The sequence below is a fragment of the Solanum stenotomum genome, chromosome 11 (genome assembly GCF_019186545.1).
Source record: "Solanum stenotomum isolate F172 chromosome 11, ASM1918654v1, whole genome shotgun sequence".
Taxonomy (NCBI): domain Eukaryota; kingdom Viridiplantae; phylum Streptophyta; class Magnoliopsida; order Solanales; family Solanaceae; genus Solanum; species Solanum stenotomum.
This window is the reverse complement of record NC_064292.1, coordinates 23,987,684-24,007,888: the sequence shown is the minus strand read 5'-3', so window position 1 is coordinate 24,007,888 and position 20,205 is coordinate 23,987,684.

The window sequence follows — 20,205 nt, the reverse complement described above, 5'->3', positions numbered from 1 at the left end:
CTAAACTGATGGCCTAAGGAGTGGGTCGATATGATGTTCTACCCAAGAAGGTGAGCCCTAGTCCCATATACTAACACTCAGCTCGAGAGAGTGAGTGGGGTAAGGTGTAGGCTGGCCTTTATGCGGAAAATTGGTGTCCGAGAGAAACGCATTTGAAACGGGGTAAGTTGCTTGAGAGGGAACTTATTTCCATTTAAAGCTTAGCCTAGTCACTAGTATCTTGCAAATTTCCTATCGAAAGCATGTACCCAACGATTTATCTCAACTTGTATTGCGGTCACCCACCAAGAACTCTTCCCCATAGTTGATTTTCTTCTTATTTTTGTTGTTCTTACTACTTGTGACAAAAACCCCAATTGATATTTGACACTTTTGTGTCATCCCGTTTTACTTACTATGTTTTTACTCATTAATGTCTTTAGTTATGACTAAGTAGAACTAAATTTTATTTTTCTATTAATTCTCAAAACCATCCCCTTGGGACACGACCCCAACCTTTAGTTGGGTTACTATATTATCGATGATTATAGACACTCGTACCATAGGTTAGTGTCATTGATCACGATAAGCATCAATCAACTGGTATATCAGGGTTCTCCACTGTCCCAAAAATCATCGACATGTTGGTGGACTTTAGTTGGTCCACATCTCTCCTCAGCTCAACAATAGTGGCCTTCAGAGTCGTCACCTCATCAATGGCCCCTTAGCCTTGCTCACACACCGCTATCTGTGACGCAAGGGCATCAATAGTCACACTCAAGGGTGTCACAACATCATCAAGGGACCTCTTGATCATGCCAGGAATAGTGGCCTCAAGTCTGGAGGCGCATCTATCAGTAGAATAGGCTAGTTATCCCATTCGTAGCAGTGCAGCGTGGGTGAGTGGAGGTCAGGCAGCAGCAGCAGTAGACCTAGGAGTCAAGGGAGATACAGAGGAACTAGGAGTAACAGAAGGGACATCACTAGATTTACCTGAACGCCCAGGGGCCAGAGTAGGCAATATTAACCCTTCAAGTAGTGCTTGAATATCAACAGTCGGGGAGGAGTCCATCGGGGCTGCCTTCTTCTTCTCAGCCTCATCTTTCAAGTATTCCACCTTAATCCTCTGGATGTCAGTTGATGAGTCCACGATTTGGACTCATTTAGGGCTTGATTTTATTAGATTTAGTCTCCTAAAATGCATATTTTGTGCCAATAACTAATGTAAATCCTTGATTTTCAGGTATTTGGATTGAGGAACAACGCATGGACACTAATGAGTAAAACGGAACAAGGCTGCTGAAAGAACAAAGAAAAGAAGGCCTGAGGATTGCCTAATCCATTGGGCGAATCGCTGAATGGCCATTGTCTCACCTAATGTTCTAGTGTGCCAAGCCCTGAAAGAGAAAATTAAGTCGGCGATAGAAACGAGCACTCAGTGAGTCACCGAACGGTTCCGCAAAGCAGTTCTAGATCGCCCAAATTTACAAAACTCAAGGGTGTTGAAGGCCAAAGTAGAAAGGCAATGGAATTGACCAAAGGGCGGATCAGCGAGTGGATCGGTGATCCCGACTTATAGCGTCGAATGGTCCTTCACAACACATTTTTTTGCAACTATAAATACATTTTTAAATTCTTAGTTTAGTATCCAATTTAGAATCTATCATTGATATTATTCAGTTTTCAAGTTGAGAGCTTAGAATTGAGTTTAGAGACATTTTTCTTTAGCTTTGAAGATTTGAGGATTTCCATTTCTGAGAAATTGGAAGTGGGTGTTTAAGATTCTTTATCTTAGGCCTTTGTAAAAGTAATATTAATCTTACCCAGTTGATGGAAACAGAATTTGGTAACGATTTTTATCTCTTTATGATGTCTAGCTAAAACCCCAATTCTTGGGGTTTGATTATGTGATTATGGGTTGATTTAGTTGCTAGGTATTGTTAATTGATAGTGTAAATGCTCTTTAAAAGTGATTTCATTCAGTAATTGTGGCTTAATCTAAAGGGTTGTAGTTGCAAATGCAACTTTACCTTCGTGTTTTTGGCTTGCTCGAGAGAGGTTTTAAAACCAAGATTACTGATTTGATGGTCTGTGGGTATTGGGTTGTCATGGATTCAACTTGAGAGAGTGAATCTGAAACCCTTTTCCACACATTCAGCTCGAGAAAGTGAATGGACTAAAGCGAAGACTGCTCTTAATTGTTGCTTATTGGTGTTCGAGAGAAACCAATTTGATTTAGGATAAATTGTTCGAGAGAAAGTTTATCCCCACTAAAGTCTAGCTTATTCACTGATTTACAACTATTCACTAATGATTGCAATCACCCATTTGTCTACCTTATCCCATAATCCAATCACATCCCAAGAATCTCGTCTCCATATTTGTTATTTGCTGTTGTAGCTGATAGTTGAAACCAAATCCCCCTAATATTTGACACTTGTGTCACCCTTAACTTGAACCATGCTTTTATTTGTAAATATTTTTACCTATGATTGACTTGATCATATTCATGTTTTTCTATTGATTCTCAAATACTTACCACTCCCTTGGGAATCATCCCCAACTCACTTAGTTGGGTTATATTACTACTTAATGTCGTTGTCACTTAGTATTGGATGAGTGTCTTTGATAACGTTAATTAAATCAAAATGGCGCCGCTGCGGGGGAGTGGTGTTATTTGAGAATTTTTAGTTAAGTTGAATTTTGTTTTTGTTAGTTATAGTGATACTTACTTAATTTTAGTTTTGTTTTACTTTTTTATGTGTTGAAATAGGAAGTATGAGTGTGAACAGCAGCAATGGCAGCCAAGTAGGCCAGCAAGATGACATCGGAAACCTCAACGATGTTAATGAGCCTAATGATAATGACCCCAATTTTATGGGTGGTATTGGTGTCATTCGCATGCCTCCGACCGAAGGGAATGCGGTGTTCCACATCACAAGTACTATGTTGCAACTCTTGCAATTGAAAGGGATGTTCAGTGGTTTAACTCATGAGGATCCCCATGAGCATACTAGAAACTTCGTGGATGTTTGCGGACCGTTCTCCTTCAAGAACATTTCCTAAGAGTCAGTCTGATTGAGGTTGTTCCCGTTCTCATTGATGGGCGAGGCATGTAAGTGGCTGGCTGAATTACCACGTGAATCAATCACTTCGTGGGAGGAGTTGGCCACCGCATTTCAAGTGTGATTTTTCCCTTCCTCGAAGATGATGACTCTTCGGGACAGCATTCAGAGCTTCAAGCATCTAGAAGGTGAGCCAATTCATGAAACTTGGCTGTGATTCAAGAAGTTGGTGCTTTAATGCCCAACTCATGGCTTGCCTGACAACGTGTTGTTGCAGTATTTTTATCGGAGTCTTGATTCGGTAAATAAGGGTGTTGCGAATCAACTTTCTCCTGAAGGTTTGATGCAGCAACCTTATGTGATAGTGGCTCAGCTCTTGGATGGCATGACTACCATAAACAGGGTGTGGTATACTCGTGAAGACCATGCCTCCCCTCTCACGTTCAAATTGACCATGGAACAGATGGAGAAAGACCAAGAGACGGACCAGAACATGGCCAAGATCGTGACACAACTTGATATTTTGTCTAAAAATGTCATGGGAACTGGTGCTCAAACTGTCAATGTCGTGGGTGTTGGGTGTGCTAATCTGGATGAGTCTAAGTTTGAGGCCTTGTATAATGAAGAGGTGAATTTCCTAGCCAACCAAGGTGGTGGTTATCATTCAAACTACCAGAGGCAGGGTGGTAACCAAGGTTGGAATAGGGATGAAGGTTGGAAGGATCGTGATCAAGAATGGAGGGACCGAAATCCCAATTGGAAGGATGGGGAGAAGGATAGGTATGTGTCTCCCCATGAGCGCCAAAATCCAAAGAATTCAGAAGGTGCCCGGTCTGAGGATATGCTTTCTCATATCCTCAAAAAAGTTGACGGGTCGGACAAGATTTTAAAGGAAATGAAAGAATATGTGTCAACCCTTAGTCAGACCGTTACCTCACATTTAGTATCGATCAAGAAGTTGGAGACCCAAATGGGTCATATCTTGTCTCATTTGAACCCATGACAGCAAGTGGGTTTGCCTAGTAATACTATGGCCAACCCCAAGAATGAGGTTTAAGTGTGGACTTGCATCGTGCCGCGACATTAATTAAGGCGCTACTTGGGAGGCAACCCAAGTTTTATTTTCTTTCTTTTTTATTTTGGAATAATGGTGTGTTGAATGTGCAGGTCCAAGTGTGGAAAGTGGTTGAAAAGTATAGGTTGCTAGCTAAATGTCAAGTCGGCATGTTGCCGAAAAGGTCAGCGAGCCCGACCTAGACCGTTATTGGACTCAAGACAATTTTGAATTGGAGTCTGTAAAATTAGACGAGCCCAAGAGCTACTTGGCGAATCGCCGACCAGGTCGGCGATCGCGATCTAGTCCACCATTTGGGACCCCATATTAACTGGAGGTCCTGTAAAACTCGACGAGGTAAGTGACCACTCGGCGTGTCGCTGAGCATGACTAATGTAGCCGAATGGGCGAGAACTGGATGGTTTTTAAAAGGCCAAAGGTTTAAACTTCCAACTCTTTCACTTTCCCTCCCTTTTGAACTTCCCAAACTCACACCCGCACTTTAGTTTCCCGTACTTTTTGCATCTTAGAGTGTTTTAGTTGTTGATTTATGCTCGAAGTTGAATTACTTTGCCGCTGATGCTTATTGTGACCAACGACACTATCCTACAGTATGAGTGTCTACGATCATCGATAATATAGTAACCCAACCAAGGGTTGGGGTCGTGTCCCAAGGGAGCAATTTTGAGAATTGATAGAAAACTAAAATTTACATTCTAACTAGTCGTAGCTAAAGACATTTGCGATAAAAGACAATGTAAATTAAAGGGGGCGACACAAAAGTGTCAAGTATCAAAGGGGGTTTTGTAACAAGTACTAAAACAGCAAAATAAACAAGAAAATCAAGTATGGGGAAAGGTTCTTGGGTTGTGACTTCAATATAAGTTAAGATAAACTGTTGGGTACATGCTTGCGATAGGAAATTTGCAAAGTAATAGTGACTAGGCTAAGCTTTAAATGGAAATAAGTTCCCTCTTGGGCAACTTACCCCGTTTCAAATGTGTTCCTCTCAGACACCCATTTGCCGCATAAAGACCAGCCTACGCCTTACCCCACTCACTCTCTCAAGCTGAGTGTTAGGATATGGTACTAGGGCTCACCCTCTCGGGCTGAACCTCATGTCGACCCACTCCTTAGGCCATCAGTCTAGTGGTTTTGGTTTCACGACCTCCCTCTCGGGGAAGCCAAAAACACATGGGTGGCTTTATATTTGCAACTACAAACCCTTTAGATTAAACCACAACCACTAGGTGAAATCACCAATAAAATACATCTTACCTATCAGCAAGCAAGACCTAACAAGAATATCAACCCATATTTTCTTAATCACACCCCAAGAATGGGGTTTTTAGCCACTCATCAAGAAATAAGAAATTATACCTAACATGATAATGAAATCAACTGGGTACAAGAAATTAAACCTTAAATTAAGCAAAGGAAAATGAATAGAGAAGACCCACTTCCAACTTGGGGAAGAAGAACTCCTTTCTTCAAGTCTCCACAAAACCCTCTCCAAACATAAGAGAAAAATATCAGCTAAAGTATGTTCTAAAGTGAAAATAATAATAATAATTGTTCCACACTAAGACTACAATTCTAACTAGTATTTATAGCTTTCACAAATTGTGCTACGGAGGATTATTCGATGACATTAGTCGAGATCGCCGATGAACTCAGCGATCCGCCTTTTGGTCAGCTCATCGCCTTCAATGTCTTGCCTTTAGCATCCTCGCATTCTGGATCATTGGGCGGTACAGTACTGCTTCGTGGAACTGATCGGTGACTCGTTGACTACTCATTTCCTCACCTTTAGATCCACTTCCTTCAAGGCTACAAGTACTGGAATGAAGGGCGTTTCATGTCATTTCGGCGATTCGCCAAGTTGAACTCGGCGATCCGCAGGATTCCATTTCTTGTTCTTTTCAGCCCTATTTGCTCCGTTTTGCACCTAAGTGTCTATGCTTCCACTAAAACTTCAAATACCTGAAACTTCAGCATTTTAATCAGGTATTGAGATAAAACAAGCATTCAAGGACACTATTTCTATTAAAACAAAGCCCTAAATGAGTCCAATTTGTGGACTCATCAACACCCACAACTTAAACTTTTGCTTGTCCTCAAGCAAACTCAAGTTCAGCAGTTCAAATAGGGTGCCTCAAATAGTGCTACACAAGACTAAATCATGAATGCACACAACAAGGCTCAATTTACTTATGCAAGGATCACTTATGTACTCAAAGATTCAAATTGTGACACACCATCACTACAGATTCTCATGCTTGCAATACTTGTTACTTGTGCAAGTTCAAGCTCAACAAAAATATCTAAATTCCCTCGGACAAAGCATGATTCCATATTCACACACAGATATGAGTCAATTTAAGATCAAGAATCAGATACAACGCTCACACTCAAAAAGAGGAACACAATGCATGTTTTCACCCATAAGTTTGCCCTTATTTTCCAATTGACTTTCGATCCAGCTTACTCAAGATCAAAAAGGTCTTTCTAAGGCTTGTAATGGGGCTAAGTACAAGGTATAGTAATTTAGGCTTAGTGACTTTTTCCTCGTGAGATGTGGTATTCTCAAAGCATTCTCTTTTTTTCCTTTATCACTTCTTTTTCTAGTGCTTTTAAGTCATCCTTTTATTCACTCCCCATGAATTGCTTAGAACCCCAATATCCTTTGTACTTTATTCCACAAATTTCTTTTTCAATCCTTCTTCTTTTTTTTCTTTTTTTTTGGAGGGCTCTACTGTTCTGCAACATGGGTAAAGGGGGACTTCTTATAGCACCTCTTGACTTCTCCTTTTCCTTTTCACCACACCCCCAACTTAGGTTTTTTGTCCTAAGTTGGCTATTCACTAAATCACAAATCAAGAGGATTATGGGTAGTGGATCAAGTAAGGTCTAGGGTTTATCAAGGTTCTTCCAAAGAAAGGTAAGGCACAAAGGTGTTCAAAAGTGTTTCACACGCTCACAGGTAGGTAACAAAAAGAGGTATATGTAAAATTGGCTCACACTCTTTAAAATTGCCTAAGATCATCTGAAGAGGACACCTTTCTAAATCAATCAGAAAATTCTAGGTTTATTCATGCAAGGTTCAAAGTAAGCTAAACACACAAGGCATCGCTTCAGTCAAGCAAGACTACACACGTTTGCTGGTGTGTAATGGTTATCACAAGAGAATCAATTTGATAAATGGCTAGTCACAATGAGTTACAAAGAGTGCACATATTGTCTATATAACTTCATTTGGCCTCATCGTAGCCGTGCATTCATGTTTGTTCAATTGGGAGCACTATTCAAGTCATTGGTATTGATCGAAATCGNAGAAAGGTAAGGCACAAAGGTGTTCAAAAGTGTTTCACACGCTCACAGGTAGGTAACAAAAAGAGGTATATGTAAAATTGGCTCACACTCTTTAAAATTGCCTAAGATCATCTGAAGAGGACACCTTTCTAAATCAATCAGAAAATTCTAGGTTTATTCATGCAAGGTTCAAAGTAAGCTAAACACACAAGGCATAGATTCAGTCAAGCAAGACTACACACGTTTGCTAGTGTGTAATGGTGATCACAAGAGAATCAATTTGATAAATGGCTAGTCACAATGAGATACAAAGAGTGCACATATTGTCTATGTAACTTCATTTGGCCTCATCGTAGCCGTGCATTCATGTTTGTTCAATTGGGAGCACTATTCAAGTCATTGGTATTGATCGAAATTGAGACTTAATTTTTTGCAAAAGAACAACCATTTTCAACACAAGAGATGGCGAAATTTTTTTGAAATAATCAAAATTATTTTGCAAGTAAAACAACAAGAGCCATAAGCTCAAGCATCCACAAAAAGAAACAGTATTTAAAGCATAATTTAGAGCAAAACAAACGACCCAATTTCGTACGCAAAACAACAAGGTATTCACACAAACAAAACGGTGAGCCTCACTCCACCCAATTAAAGAGTGTTTGTCCTCAAATGCAAGTAAACAAAAATATACTACAAGTAAGATAGGAAAATACAACGCGAGAGTGGTAAGGAAGGGTCTTGTCTATACAGTCTCTCTGTCTACTAGGGCATCAATACTGGTGCATCTTTCTGAAGTAAAACAATGGTCCCTGGAGCATTGTCAATTTGGTCTCCACTGTTTGCCTTTGCCTTAGCCTCTGTAGCAAGATTTGTTGCAATCATCTGATCTATTTCCTGAGCTGCTCTGAAGGCATGTATTGCATTAACTAAACTTCGATCATCTGGGCACACATTAAGGTCAAAAGGAATTCGTTTCTTTTCCCTAGCCTCCTTGGTGTACTTCCTATGTCTGGCTAGCTCTGCTCTCTTTTCATCTTTTCTAATTCTCGTGCTCTTATATGCCTTGGTGGATCATCTCTCCCTACAATTTTTTATCTAAACACTTTTGCAAAAACTTCGAGGCTAAGTTAAATATAGATTCGCATAAGAGCAAAAATAGTGTTTCTAGGTGTGGAATTTCTCAGTCTAATCATTTAAACTAATGTACAAATGATACAAGGGCGCAGGAAAAAGGCGAACAAATGCTCTCTCAGCGTGTTGACAATTGTATTGTGCGAACCAAGCTGACCGCCGAGAGTCACAAGTCAATCAGTACATAAAATACGCAGTTAAGAGCAAAATGGAGCTGGTGGGTGAACCGCTGAGTAGTTCGGCGGAATTCGGTCACCTCACCTATCAGCTCAACATGTCCATTATCAATCCAGCATTTTGACTCTCACCTAACAAGCCCAGACAATATAGCTTACGCGTACATAACTCAATTTCAACGAAGACACATAGAAACTTTTATTCCCCTCAGTAACAATCCAACTCAAAGTATAGCTAAGTGGGAACTCCTCGAATAATGCACTACGTGCCACATTATGATAGAAAATAAATGTAATTCCAGTAACTCAGAGACTCAGCAAATGAGTACAATTATAATATTTTTAAACGTGAGGTTCAAACTACCAACCTTAGATGCTAAATAGATGCTAACGAAGTGCCAGGCAGCAATGCAATCCAAATCCGTGCACAAATCAATGAACCACAATATTCCAGAAGTGCAATATGAAACTAGGGTGTAGGTGTGAGTTTGGTCAAATGAAGAAATGAGAGAAAGTGAGTGAAATAGGACTTTTAAACATGTGGCCTGCAAAAACCGTCCAGTTCCCGACCGTTCAGTGATGTGAGTCAAGTTCTCCTAGTCATTCGGGAACACGCTGAATGTCTAATTCCCCGAAGTTAGCTGGACCTTTGGTTTATGTAGGGATCCCAACAGCGGTCTCTGTTGAGATTGCCATCATTTTTGGCGATGCGCCAGTAATTTTTCTAGACTGCTGAGCTTTACACAAGCCCATCTGAGAATGCCTTCGGTCAGACCGCAGAAGATTTTTAGTTCGTCGAACTTGTCAGCGACCCGCAAACTAAACCTATTGTTCGCTTTCATACATCTTTTCAAGCACTTCCCTAACTTCAACCTGTTCAAACAAAACACTATTATTTTATCAAGAAAATTAAAAAAAGAGTAATTGGTTTTGGGTTGCCTCCCAAATAGCGCCTTAGTTAACGTCGTGGCACGACGCAAGTCAATCCTCAACCAGCTTTTTGGTGTTACACCTAGTGTAACTAGGTAATCCCGCTTGCTCATACGGATGAAGCTGAGGTAGTGCAAGATTCAAGAGTGTTTTGATTAGCTAAATAGACCTAGAATGAGAGCCACTCATCTGATTCAGCGTTTTGACATTTTCTCTAATTTCCTCTAGTTCTTTGTCTTGCTCATTCATCTTTTAGAGGATGTTTAATAATGTATCGTTAATCTGTTTGTTTTCAATGTCCATGCATCTTCCCTGCTCCGTAGATGATGGGTACTTGCTCTTTCCTTTGGACATCACTTCCAGTTATTCAACCTTTTGGGTCAAGCTATTCATTTGACCCAACAAAATGGTCAATTGTCGGTCCTTCTCTCCATCCTTGTTGGTTTTAGCTGGAAGGTCAAGGAATTTGGCGGCGGTCTCATAAGGGTATTTCTCACGTCCACTTGGCATAAGTTGGTTCATTATTTCTCTATTTCCGGGACTCAGACCCCTGTAGAAGCATTCCAGTAGAACTAAATCAGCTATTTCATGAGTTGGGCATTGCATCAATAGTATTTTAAACTGCAGCCACGACTCATGAAAGGGCTCTTCTTTGAGATGCTTGAAGTTTAGGATGTGATCCCTGAGCCTCATCACCTCTGCTGGAAGGTACTCCATTGGTCTACCTTCTCCATCATGTATACTCATTGTCCTGCCTCAAAACACAAACAACTAGACAAAACTAAAAGTTAGGTGAGTAAACTACTACTAACAAGAACAACAATTCTATTAGACTAAAAATTCTCAAATAACACCACTCCTCGGCAGCGGCACCATTTTGATGCTTATCATGACCAACGACACTATCCTACGGTATGAGTGTCTACGATCATCGATAATATAGTAACCCAACCAAGGGTTGGGGTCGTATCCCAAGGGAGCGGTTTTAAGAATTGATAGAAAAATAGAATTCACATTCTAACTAGTCGTACCTAAAGACATTTGCTATAAAAGACAGTGTCAATTAAATGGGACAACACAAAAGTGTCAAATATCACAGGGGGTTTCATAACAAGTACTGAAACAGCAAAATAAACAAGAAAATCAAGTATGGGGAAAGGTTTTTGGGATATGACCGCAATATAGGTTGAGATAAATTGTTGGGTACATGCTTTCGATAGGAAATTTGCAAAATAATAGTGACTAGGCTAAGTTTTAAATGGAAATAAGTTCCCTCTCGGGCAACTTACCCCGTTTCAAAGGTGTTCTTCTCGGACACCCATTTGCCGCATGAAGACCAGCCTACGCCTTATCCCACTCACTCTCTCAAGCTGAGTGTTAGGATATGGAACTAGGGCTCACCCTCTCGGGCTGAACCTTATGTCGACCCACTCCTTAGATCATTCTAGTGGTCTTGCCTTTAGCATCCTCGCATTCTGGATTATTGGGCGGTACAGTACTGTTTCGCGGAACTGATCGGCGACTCACCGACTACTCCTTTCCTCGCCTTTTGATCCACTTCCTTCAAGGCTTTGCGTACTGGAACGAAGGGTGTCTCATGTCATTTTGGTGACTCGACAAGTTGAACTCGGTGATCCGCAAGATTCCATTTCTTGTTCTTTTCAGCCCTATTTGCTCCATTTTGCGCCTAAGTGTCTATGCTTCCACTAAAACTTCAAATACCTAAAACTTCAGCATTTTAATTAGGTATTGAGATAAAACAAGCATTCAAGGACACTATTTATATTAAAATAAAGCCCTACATGAGTCCAATTTGTGGACTCATCAACCGCGTAGCATTTCAATAATTTTAATCGGCATTTAAGATTGGTTTTCCGTATCCCGAGTTTAGTTTTATCAAATTTGTACTCTTATGAAAATGAACTTATCATGTTGTCTTGTGCTGGGACTCTCTGATAGTGTTAGTATGTTTGAATGCCTATTTTTATTTGATAACCCTGCCCGAAATGATTATATTGATATTTCCCATGATTTTGTGCCTTAAAATCGATTAAATATTATGGGGTTGTGCTTGCATTTTATTGGGTCTACTCGGATGAAGTCTGAGTAACCCATAGTTGTACCAAATGACGTAATTTTCCCAATGATAGAGCGGGTGACATCATTCTTAAGGGCAATAGTTGTCAAATGGCCAAATTTGGCAATACTGGGAAAAGTCTGAGTATCCCGGGGTAATGGGTGTAATGGGTCTTGCTTTAATTTAATAAGTCCATGATTTGATTTTGTTTTCGAGGGTTGCGGGGTTGAATTCAAGAAATTGGGTTGAAAGTAGGCACGTTGGGTCGTTTGGCAAGCTGGGTCGAGCTCACCGAACCACTCGGCGATTCGCCGAAGTTCCCCATCTCACTTTTAATTTTGTGTTAAATGAGTAATTTAGTTCTGTAACTTTCGATGGGCTAATTCTCGCTCGTCGAATGTTGTCAGCGATTTGCCGAAAGACCTTCCCATCGCCGACATGCCAAATTTTTCTGAGAATTTTGAGCAAGTCCTTTTGGCGAGCCCGATCTAGCTAGCCAAAGTGATTCGGCGACTCGCCAACCGATTCGGTGAGTCTGTCTACAACTGTTTCTCTGCGCATTTGATTGAATAATTTTTTAAAAANGAGCAAGTCCTTTCGGCGAGCCCGATCTAGCTAGCCAAAGTGATTCGGCGACTCGCCAACCGATTCGGTGACGTCTACAACTGTTTCTCTGTGCATTTGATTGAATAATTTTTAAAAAAAACTCCCGATGTTTTGTAGACATGGCTAGACCAAAGGTTGCAGGTAGGAACATGTCACCCCGAAAGAAAGATAAGGGGATTACACTCAATGAGGATACAACTGCATCTAGGGGCAAGGCTACCAAACTTCCCACAAGTGGTGGGAAAGGCAAAGGCAAAGAGAAGGCGCATGCGTCACTGGAGGTCAGCTTCGATAGTGACGGGATCTATGCCACTCACCTCACCACTTCTGAGAGTAAGGGTGAGCACTAGGAGCGTCAGACTGTAGCTTTTGATGATGATAAGCTAATAGCAGCATAGAGGGCAGAGCTGCGGTCAGTCTAGGATCAGGAATCCTCAGCCCACCACCATTTCTTCTCCAGCTCCAGCACAGGCAGTAGTGCTTGCACCACTAGTTCAGGGTCCTTCCCCCAAGTCTATGAACAGATTAAAGACTGAAGGGCTGAAGACAATTATTGAGGAGAAGCATTTTTCCACGGATGGGGTGATTGACAGGTACCTAGAGATTATGAGTTGTCTAAAGTCTCGTAATTTCTAGATCTTTACCAAGCCCCGTGGCCCATATATTCCAAATTGGGTCCAGGAGTTCTACGCTTCTTATGGAGCCTTGATACCACAGAGGAAGAAGCAGGCAACATCATTCAAATCGATTGACTATGTAGTTGTTTGGGGAAAGAAGGTTAAGTGTGACAATGAAGCTATTAATGTTGTCATAGATTGTCCCGATGACATTGATGACAAGTGCCAGCATCTGATTAGGACAAAGATTCTAGACAATATGAAGAAATGGTTGGCCCCGCTTATATTAAATGGTACTCACAAGTGGTTGGAGATCGGAGCACCGATTGAAAAGAAAGATCTCAACATAGTTGTTCGGTTCTGGTTTGGCTTCATTAGCAGCACTATCATGCCATCCCAGAACGAGTCGATCATCCACCTAACCAAGGCAGCCTGTCCTCATTGCATCATCAAGGAGACAAGGATAAATATGCGGATCACTATAGCACAGGAGATGGTCATGAGGGCCAAGCAGCGCCAGACCTCACTTCTTTTCCCAGTGTTGATCACTGAGCTATGTAGACGGGCTCGAGTTCTGAGTGATGAAAAGAAGGATGTGGATGTGATACCCACATCCTCTACTGATATCCAGAGGATTGAGGCAGAATATTTTAAAGATGAGGCGGTGAAGAAGAAGAAGGCAGCCTCGGTGAATTCTTCCCCGGTTGTTGACATAGACTCACTACCTGTAGAGGCATTTTTTCCTACTCCGGCCCCTGGGCCTTCAGGTACTGCTTGTGATGTACCTTCTGACATCCCTTGTTCTTCTACTGCTACACCGCCTCCTAGACCTGCTGTTGCCATCACCCAGGCCTCGCTCACTCAGGCTGCATTACTCCGGATGGGACAGCTTGCCCATTTTGCCGATCGTCGGGCTGCCAGACTCGAGGCCTCCATTCCAGGCATAATTCATACTGCTCTGGTTGATGTTATGACACCATTGAGCGCTACCATTGATGCCCTTGCGGCTAGGATAGCAATGTGTGAGCGTGGCCAAGGGGCCACCGAGGAGGTGATGGCTTTAAAGGCTGCTATTGCTATGTTAAGGAGTGATGTGGATCAGCTGAAGTCCACCGACATATCCATGATTTTTGGGATGGTGGAGATCCTAGATGTACCAGATATGCCTCCGGCTACCACCGGAGATGAGGTTAGACTGGAGGAGACAACTGATCCCGAGTCTAAGGTGGAGACGGATGAGGAGATACTGGAAGTTGCTGAGGAAGCTTCGTATGAGGGCCTTACTGAGACTGAGGAGGCCATGGTAGATTCAGTTGTGCAGGCTTCTTTGGCTGATACACCCTTGGTTGATCCTAGTGCAGCCACTATCCCTTCTGAGGTAACTCCGGACACTGATGCCCAAGTTCAGATTGATGCACCAAGCACTGATGCCCAGACAGATTGAGTGACTGAGTAGACAGGGTCCCTTCTTTACCTCCCTCTCTGTCTTACTTTTTGACTTTTGGATTATTTTGACTGTATTTGAGGACAAATTATTTTTATTTGTGGTGGGATGAGGACCACCTTTTGTGACTAGTTTTGTATATATATTTGGGTTTTGAGCTATAATTGTGTGTTACACTAGTTTTGTGGATGATTGAGCTTGTGACTCCTTGTTTTGAATTGTAAATGATTTTTAGACCCTTCCAAAAAAATTATATCACCTCTTGTTTGTGTTTGAATGTGGTTGTTCTCTTACAAATTTGAGTGTCAATCTTGATCAATACCGATGACTTGAATAGTGCTCAAAATCGAACAAAAATGAATGTGCAGCTACAATGAGGCCAAATGAAGTTGCATAGGCAATATGTGAACTTTTTGCATCTCATTGTGACTAGCCAAGTATCGAATTGAGTCTCTTGTGATGAACATTGCACACTAGCGAAAGTGTGGAGTCTTTTTTGACATTGGCGTCAATGCCTTGTGTGATGAGCTTACTGTGAACCATATGTGATGACACCTAGAATTTGCCCCGTTGGTCCGGTTGACTAAGTGATGCAATCTCTTGATATGATCTTAGGTAACTTTGAAGAGTGTGAAACAATTTGGCATTATACCTCTTTTGTGGCCTACCTTGTGAGTGTGTGAACTCCATTTGAACATCCTTTGAGCCTTAACCTTTTCTTGGAAGAAACTTGATAAGATTGTGACCTTTGTTGATCTATTATCCATAATCCTCATGATTTATGGTTTGTTTGAATAGCCAACTTAGGCCAAAAGCCTAAGTTGGGGGTGTGGTGAAAAGAGAAGGTAAATCAAGAAGTGCAAGAAAGTCCCCTTTGACCTATTGTTTTGAGAAAAATGGAACCCCTTCATACAAAAATAAAGAAAGAAAAAGAAGAAAATAATGAAAAATAAAATGAATAAAAAAGTTGTGGAATAAAGTTGTGAAAGTGCAAAGAAAATGGGGTTTCCAACAGTCCATGGGAAGTGAATAATGGGATGACTTGTGAGCACGAATGAAAATGATGAAGAAAAGGAAACGAAGTGTTGTTCACACCACATTTCATGAGGATTACATCCATTGAGCCTAAATAACCATACCTTTGCACTCAACCCTAGTACAAGCCTTGAAAAGACCGTTTTGATCTTGAGTGAGCTAAAACAAGGGTTGATTGGAAAATACGAGCAAACCTATGGGTGAAGTCATGCATGGTGTTCATCTTTGTGAATGTGAGTGTTGCATTTGATTTCGGAACTTTAAATTGTTGAACCATTGTGTGTGAATATGGAATCATTTTTTGTGTGAGGGCATTTGAGTACCTTTGTTGAGCTTGAAGTTGCATTTGAAGCAAGTATTGTGAGCTTGAGATTCTTTGATAATGGTGAGTCACAACTTGAATCTTTGAGTGCACACTTGATCCTTGCATGAGTAAGTTGAGTCTTTTTGTGTGCATTCATGATTGAGTCTTATGTAGGACTGTTTGAGACAACCTTTTTGAACTGCTGAACTTGAGTTTTACTTGAGGACAAGCAAAAGTTTAAGTTAGGGGGTGTTGATGAATCCACGATTTGGACTCATATAGGGTTTTATTTTAATAGATTTAGTGTCCTCAAATGTATATTTTGTGCCAATAACTAAAGTAAATCGTTTATTTTAAGGTATTTGGATTGAGGAACAAAGCATGGACACTAATGAGAAAAAAGAAACAAGGCAACGGAAAGAACAAAGAAAAGAAGGCCTAAGGATCACCTAATCCATTGGGCGAATCACTAAATGGTCATTGTCTCACCTAATGTTCCAGTGTGCCAAGCCCTGAAGGACAAAATCAAGTCGGTGATAGAAAGGAGCAGTCGGCGAGTCGTTGAATTATTCTGTGAAGCAGTGCTAGATTGCCCAAAGTTATAGAACTCAAGGATGGGGAAGGTCAAAGTAGAAAGGCGATGGAATTGACCAAAGGGCGGATCGCCGAGTGGATCGACGATCCAGACTTATTGCGCCGAATTGTCCTTCGCAACACATTTTTTGGCAACTATAAATACATTTTTAAATTCTTAGTTTAGTATCAAGTTTAGAATCTGTCATTGTTATTATTCCTTTTTCAAGTTGCGAGCTTAGATCTGAATTTAGAAACATTTTTCTTTAGCTTTGCAGATTTCCATTTCCAAAAAATTGGAAGTGGGTACTGAAGATTCTTCATCTTAGACCTTTGTAAAGACAATATTAATCTTACCTAGTTGATGGAAACACAATTTGGTAAGGATTTTTACCTTTTTATGATGTCTAGCTAAAATCTCAATTCTTGGGGTGTGATTATGTGTCTATGGGTTGATTTAGCTGCTGGGTATTATTAATTGATAGTGTAAATGTTGTTTTAAAATGATTTCATTCAGTAATTGCGGCTAATCTAAAGGGTTGTAGTTGCAAATGCAACTCTACCTTCTCGTTTTTGGCTTGTACGAGAGAGGTTTTAAAATCAAGATTACTAATTTGATAGTCTCTGGGTATTGGGTTGTCATGGGTTCAGCTCGAGAGAGTGAATCCTAAACCCTTTTCCACAAATTCAGCTCGAGAGAGTGAATGGACTAAAGTGAAGGCGGCTCTTAATTGATGTTTATTGGTGTTCGAGAGAAACCAATTTGATTTGGGATAAATTGTTCGAGAGAAAGTTTATCCCCACTAAAGTCCAGTTTATTCACTGATTTACAGCTATTCACTATTGATTTCAATCACCCATTTGTCTACTTTAGCCCATAATCCAATCACATCCCAAGAATCGCATCTCCATATTTGTTATTCGTGTTATTTGTTGTTGTAGCTGATAGTTGAAACCAAATCCTCCTGATATTTGACACTTGTGTCACCCTTAACTTGAACCATGATTTTATTAGTAAATGTTTTTAGCTATGATTGACTTGATCATATTCATGCTTTTCTATTGATTCTCAAATACGTACCACTCCTTTGGGACTCGACCCCAACTCATTTAGTTGGCTGATACGCTCAAATTACACCTCCCTAAAAAAGCATAAGCTATCGTAATCAAGTAAAGAACCCAACTCGTAGGTTGGAGTCGATCCCAAGAGGAAAATGGTTTAGACTTAACTTTAACCAACAATTATATTTGTTTAGTCAAATTACTTCNGGGGGGGGGGGGGTTTGTGAAACAACTTGTAAAAATTCAGTAAGTAATCAGCAAACAAAAGTCAATTTCAGTTGTTATCAAGATGAGAGAAATAATTAGGGTATACGTGTTCCCCACAAACTCATAACGCAGTAATCCTAGTAATAGCAATCCTTTCTTACTGTACTACATGCAAAGTGATAAGCTAGGTATAAATCCTTGGTCCGGCATCTAGAGAATTTCACCCCGCACCTTGGTCCGGCTACGTGTGTATAATTTACTAACCCTTACCTTTACCTCATATTAGACATCACATCGATGTTTGGCTTACTTATTATTTCGCACCAATTGACACTAGACTATTAGATAGTATCACACTAAATCTATGTTGATAATTCTTTTCTTGTTGATTACCTCTTTGGTCCGGTAAGTAGCAACAAGGCGAGTTCTAACGTTGCGCACCGTTAAAAAGACTTTTAAACGAAAAATTATCAATACATGCAAAATACTATTCAAGAATTGCTTATTTACTATTCATACTTTGTTAATCGCTCATGGTTCCCACAAACCTAGTTGTGGAGTTTAGTTACCCATAATCATATGAACACAATTCATTGTTTTAGATGAAAGAATTATGAACTTACCTAAGAAGAATAATAAACCCAGAAATTCAACTTGAATTGCTACACCAAAATCTTCAAAATGAACTTAAGAAATCAATAATTGCTAGGTTTGCAAGAATAATCTCTCAAGTCACAAAATAGAACTAAAGTAATAATGTCTACCCCCCAAAAACGAGGTTTACATGCCCTATTTATAGAAAACAAGTCCTAAATTAAAAGGGAAACAAAATAAGGAAAGTTTGTTCAGGTACGCGTCTTCATTCCACGAGACTGCCTCACGGACCATCAATGGATCTACGGTCCATGAGTCCCTTCCGTCAGACAGGACTTAGAAAAATTTTCAGATTCCAAAAATCAACTTCTCTAAAGCAAACGACGGAACTGCAGTACGGACCCTAGATCGATCTATGGTCCATCAATCCTACTCAGTAGCTCCACACTTAGAATCTTCAAACATCAGGTACTGGAACCTCACAGAATCATTCTACAGATCGGCAGTACGGTCCGTAGATCAATCTACGGACCGTCAATGGCCACCGTGGTTCCACATTTGGTCAGATTTCCCTGATTTTCCTTCTATGCCTTGCCTGCTGATCTACGGTCACCATCTACGGAGTGTCAATGGACCTTCGGTCCATAGACCACCTCCGTAGATGCCTTATTCTGCATTTCTTTCAGTTGTCTCTTTACGTTCATGCCTAAACATCTTTGCTGCAAAACATGATAAAAACACATAAAAACCAATACAAAAATGCCCTAGAAACACATAACTCTTAAGTGAAATGTATTAAAAATACCGTAAACTCACGGTATATCAACACCCTCAACTTAAATTTGTTGTTTGTCCTCAAGCGCCGCACTAAGACTCTAAACGACACTTGTATAGAAGCAAGCAATTTAAGCACAAGCAATCATATGGCTTTCTATCCCAACTTTTTTTTATGGTGCAAAATATGTTCTTTTAGACTCGACAAGCTAATTCATGTGGATCAAAATATGACAAAGATTGACCAACCAACATACAACATACACTTTTTTACTATTACCAAGGTACTAACTTTCCGACAATGTAACGAGTGTCCTTACTTCAAACGAAATCCCTTTTTCACACAATGCATATGAATTTGAGTACAGGGATTAATTCAACACTCACACTCAAATGTAACTTCAAGTATAGTTAGTGCTCAATACCATAGGCTTTCCCTTATTTTCACTGCTTAGACTCTCCAAACTAGATTCTAGGATCACTATAGGACTTTCTTGGCTTGTAATGTAGGCTCAGGGTCAGGTGTGGTACATTTGGGTCTTCTTAGTGACTTTCTGCCCTCCTTGACATTGCACTAGGCTTTCTACCTCTTTTTACCCTATTTTTGACATCCTACCGTTTTACCTTCTTTCCCTTGATTTTCTTCAACCATGGATGTGACTTTAGACTTTGTCGCTCTTTATTTTTCACTTTCATCTTTTTCTTGCGTTTTATTCTTTTCTTTAGCTTTCAACAAGTCACATCCTTTCCTCTCTTTTCTTTTTCTCTTTTTCTCTTTTTCAACATCAAACTCTTTTCATGCCTATTTTTCTTTCGGTTTCTCTCTTTCACAGCCACCTTCAACTTATGGGTTTTCCATTGGTTGAGGTGCACAATACCCGATGTCGAATCAGGGTCAAGACTGAAGTTGCCTTTCACATTAGCCACCCTCAACTTAGGCTTTTGGCCTAAAAAGTAATGGATTTGGGTGAAGTAAACATGAGGAACATAGCGCCGACGAACCATCAACAAGCGGGTGGGTCCGGTTTCCCGGAGCCCGCTAAATCAACACTCGGGTCACCCTTAGTAGTGCCCGCATCAACAAGGGCAGCACCATCAGTAGTGCTATCGGCGACTCTAACTGCACCATCAGTGGTGCTCACATCAATCGCCATAGTAGGCGGAACCTCAAACACGGGCATAGAACTTGACGCCCCAACAACCATATCACGGGCCCTCTGCTACCTCAGCTGCTTATCTATTATGGAGGCTTTTCGTGCCTTCTT